Source organism: Heptranchias perlo, chromosome 26, assembly GCF_035084215.1.
Source record: "Heptranchias perlo isolate sHepPer1 chromosome 26, sHepPer1.hap1, whole genome shotgun sequence".
Lineage (NCBI taxonomy): Eukaryota > Metazoa > Chordata > Chondrichthyes > Hexanchiformes > Hexanchidae > Heptranchias > Heptranchias perlo.
This window is the reverse complement of record NC_090350.1, coordinates 34,635,182-34,640,181: the sequence shown is the minus strand read 5'-3', so window position 1 is coordinate 34,640,181 and position 5,000 is coordinate 34,635,182.

The window sequence follows — 5,000 nt, the reverse complement described above, 5'->3', positions numbered from 1 at the left end:
GAAGCAAGCTGATAAGGTATGAAAAAACCTGTTACCAAGAGGGTATAACTGAAGCTGCCCAGTATATTTCTGGGTAGGAGCTCTCTCTCTTCGCCTCTTGGCCCTATCCTGTCTGCTGGCAACTAAGAAGGAAGCCATCCAGTAAACCTCGCAACCACATGTCGACGGCAGCAGCAGGCACAGGGGCCAGGCCTTTTCATCTGTTTTCACCGGTGAGCATTAATTTTCTGGCCGCCACAAGACAACCTAGCATAAGTGTAAGGTTGGGGGTTAAGGGATATTGCTAAACTTGTGATTTTAGAATTTTCCCTCGATGTGTCCGTTTCTTTCAACCCGATAAGTGTAAGACTGTATTACATCCATAGCGATTTCTTTATCTTCTGTATTATACTGTTTACCTTGTAGTTTTAGTTTTCTTATTAATAAACATTGGTTTTCCTTGTACCAATCCACTGGTCTGTTTGTCTGTCTTTGTTACCACTCGATAAGTCCTCAGCTCAGAATCAGGAAGGGGTAAGCGATTCGCAACCGCACTGCGGGCAGGGCAGCTCAGGAAAACATAACTGGCTGACCTATTATAAGCCCGAGAAACAGTAAAAAAAGAAACCCCTTACAGAAATGGCGAGCCAGGTAGGAGCTGAGACGAAAGTGTGTAACAAGACAGACAGTGGTGGGGAGGAGGAATCCGCAATGGAGATAAGGTTGTCTGCCTATGTGTGCGGCAAGGTAAATATCGCGAAAAAGTGGGTGGGCGATATGTTAAAGGCCGAGCGTCCCATAGATGCAGCCATCCAGTGGACAGCAAGTAAACAGTATAAGAAAGGTATTGAGAAGGCGGTCTGGCTCTTGTGTTTTAAAAAGCAGGTCTTAGTTCTAGACCATGCTGTAGCAGTACAAGCAGCCAAGATTAAACAGTTGACCCTAGAGCTGCAGGAAAAGACAGCAGCCGAAGAGCAAGGAGTAGCAGCGCTCCAGGCAATAAGCCAAGAAAGGGCGCAGATGGCAAGGGACCACCAGGCAAAGGTAGAGCGCCTGGAATACCAGATCGCTGAGCTCAAAAGTAGCGCTAGAGGTAGAATGGAACACCTGGAATACCAGGTCAGAGAGGCGAGAGGCAGTGAGGTTAGGTTAATGGATAAGATCCACAGCCTCACCCAAGAATTAAAAGAGCAGGAGGAGAAAGTAGGCGAGGTAAAGGCAGCATATAAGCTGGCCTGCGCCCAGGGGTTTGAGGACGCAGATCATCGCCCCTGCAGGCAGGAAATAGAACGAGGGCGAAGGGCATGGTATTCCTCCTTAGCCCGAAGGCGGGCCAGTCTGATTTTACCGGCAACCCAAGCAGGGAAGTCCCACAGGCAGCTCCCAGAACGACACTGGTTAGGGAACCAGAGGCTTCACGGCCACCACCCATAGCCCCGAGTTTTCAGGAGGTCTGGCAGCAAGGGGGGGTGGAGGATGAAGCATTAGGGGAGACCCAGCAATTCCTGGCAGATAGACCAGGACCGGGACCAGTGTACCCCCTCCGACAACGGAGGTACGGCCCGCCCGCCGATGGCGAGGACCTAGGGGCCATCCAGAACCAGTTTGTAGTGCCGCATGGCACCCCACAGCTCAGGGCCATGGTTAGCCATATCCCTAAGCTTACAGTGAGGGGAGACCCCTCTCTACACTTCCGTGAGATAGAGCAGGCAGCGTGCGTTAATGACTGCGATGAAGCAGAACAAGCAAAAATGCTGCTGTTTTCTCTGGGGGGTGACCTCCTCCAAACCTTATCAGATGAGTGCAAAAGGGGGCAGAAAGATTACGAGGAGTTAAGGGATGAGATATTGGAGGCCATGGGACTAAATGATGGGAGTCCGTTCGCCCGGGTGGAAAAAACGGTACAGCTCCCTGGGGAGTCCCCACAGGCTTTCGCAGACAGGCTGTGGCCAGTCTACCGGAGCGCATGCCCGGGAATGCCAGGGCGGACACTCCTGAACAGAGATCAATTAGCCCACTGGCTCCGCTGTCTCATGACAAACTGCCTGCCCCAAATTCGAACACGAGCTGCGGCTTGGTTTGACCCCCGTAGCCCCCAGACCACCGAGGAAACGGTGATCCGCCAGCTCACGATAGCATTTAAAAATATCAGGGGTATCGAGACGCCCCAACCCAAGGGGAAAGTCCACGAGGTTAAATCAGGGGCCCAGCATAAAAGGGAATGGCACCAGGAAGGGAATCGTCCCGCCCAGGCTAAGTTAAACTGCTTTGGGTGCGGGAAGGATGGCCACTTGCGGAAAGATTGTAAAAACCCCTGGAAGGATACTAAGGGAAAGAATCCCACCGCCCCAGCCCAAAAGGCAGCGATGGGGGAGGCAGAGACAGGAATTGCCCCCGCTGCCATGGAGTCATTTTTTGAGGCCATGCGATCTTTTATGGCCAGCCAGGGAAGAATAGCAGCCACTACCGGTGTGGTAGCTCCCTCAGCCCCCCCTGACGATGCCCCGCTATGACTAGAAAAGAAAGTGCAGATCGACCAGCAGGAGGTGAAATTCCTGGGCCTGACCGTCCGCGCAGGGGAAAGAGCCATAGACAAGGCTAGGAGGGAAGCGGTCAAAGAGCTACCAGTTCCCAGTACTGTGGAGGTGAAAAAGCAGGCAGCTGGGATCCAACCTGAGGTTAGAAATCCCCAGCTCCCAGCAGCTCCCAGCTCACAGGCAGCACCTGCAGGTGCAGTCAGGGGAGGAGTCACCCAGACCCCTGTCCAAACCACTCCCCCTCTCTTCTGGGACTCAGGTGGGGAGGAGGAGGAGCCCGAGGCAGGTAGCCTCGCCCCCGACCTAGGTTTTGAACCTGGAGAGGAAGACTCTCAGCAACAGGCAGCAAACAGCAGGGGGTTGCCTGTCCCCAGCTCAGACTTGGGAAGGGAGGAGCCACAGGGGAAAAGTCCCCAGCCAGCGAGGGCTGTGACCCACAGCAAGGGTCCGCTCGCCAGGGTAGCCCCACCAACAGCACTTCCTTGGACATCCCCTCGGACACCCCAGCCTAGGAAGGCATGGTCGCCGGCTCCCCAGTTTAAAAGGGCTACCTCCCGTGCTAAAGTTAAGTCGAAAGACAAAGGTCCTCAGCCAGCAGTCGCGGGCTGTGAGGGACCGGAAGTAAAGCTCAGTACAGCCAAGCCGCAGGAAGCAGCCTGCAGCAGTCCTGACAGAATTTGAGCTGGCCGCTCGGAGACGGGCGGCGGATGTATATAACTTTAGCAGTTAAGTTTGTAGTTTTAAGTTAAGATGTATAGGTTTATTATAAGGTGTGGAACCGTAATGTAATTTTAAGATGGAACCGTTCCAGTGTTGTCAATGTGAGCCGAGGTCCAGGGACCCGCTCACACTTCACCCAAGCCAGGCAGCCGATATGGGGCCCGGCCAGATGTTTTTATCTCTGAACAGGGAATGTTCGGAGGCGTGATCCTGCTCGCCCTGTCTGGGCTGAGCCTCGCGAGAAGGGGCGACACAGAGGACCACCACATCTTCGGATGAGCCCTCTTAAAGGAGATGTTAAATTTTATCAGTTTGATTTTTCAGACGGTGACAGAACCAGACTAAACACCCACGAGCTTTTGGACGGGATTGGGAGACAAAGAAGGGGTGTTTTTAACGATGTCTTAACTGGTTTTAACACGGGGTCTCCTGTCATCAACAGCTGAGATGACATCGAGCTGCGGACCCAGATTAATGGTTTAAAAATGCAATTTAAGCCGGTGTACAGGGTGGAGAACATTGGTGTCATTCAGGGGGGTGCACACGTTCGTTTCACAGCGGTCCCGCCCAACGTCATAAAGTGGGAGCACGCTATGACGGGTACTGACCTCTCGGGGTGCCGGAGCCGGAGCCGGGGATCACACATGAACGCCTATTCAAAACCGCAGTGCGGGTTCAGAGCTGCTGACGCGAAGCCTATAAACTGCACCATGGAAGCCATGGCACAAGGCCATGTTCCCCCACAGGTGGCGTATATAGGAGGTGGGACATATTGCATCACCACAGCAGCGTCTCACTACCAGCATGGTCAGCACAGCTGGTGTGCGGTGAGTGACAGCAGTTTCTGCTTTAAACCCGAGGCAGAAGTTCAAGTGGCACAGATACGAATTGTCCCCATCCCTGAACCATCCACTGTTCACCTCACTGTGAAAGAGAATTTCACCAACCTCCAAAAGTATGTAGCCCACTTTGGCGACCAGATCCCCCCTCTCCCAGAACACCTCGTTAAATTATTAAAAGCAGTGGGGGTGTCCCAAAAACACTTTTACACGCTGGAACAGAAGACTGTCCAGATAGGGGCCGATATTCTGAGTATTACGACCCCACCCTGGTGGGACATCTTTGAGAATATAGAGGTCCCCTCCTGGATTCGTCTGGCATCACACGTGCTAGTAATCTGTCAGCTCGGGATCGTCCTCTACCTGGTTTGCGTCCAGTGTAGGAATAGGGGTCTCGAGGTAGTAGTTAGAACACAAAGGGTATGGAAGGACCAGTATGCTCGGGGAGACGAATCACCCGTGTGAGTTCGGGGACGCATCCCTTGCGAGTGATGGCAGCCTGTTTCATTATTTTAATAAAGATGGTCCCTTCAGTTTGTTGTTTTCAATAAAGTAATGTTTACGTTTTGATGTTATTTTGAATAAAGATTGTTCATTGTTGTGTTGTATAGTATGCGAAATACTGTTTCATCCCAAGTGGTGCAGGGGTATTTGGACCCCTCCGTGCTGGGATTGTTGTAATTCAACCTTGTTTTCCATCCGAATGCCTGCCATACACTGGGGTTCTCTCCAAGTAAGGGAATGTATGTGTCGAGGGATTAGGGATAGGTAAATAAAGGGGAAGGTTGTTTGCGACAGTCAGAAATCTTTGCTCACCTTGCATGGACACTTCAAGCAAGTTTAAGTATCCACAGGGGGGAGGGAAGGGATTCGCAAAATTTCACATGTTCCCCCCACCCCGAAGATTTATTGGAGTTATTAAAGA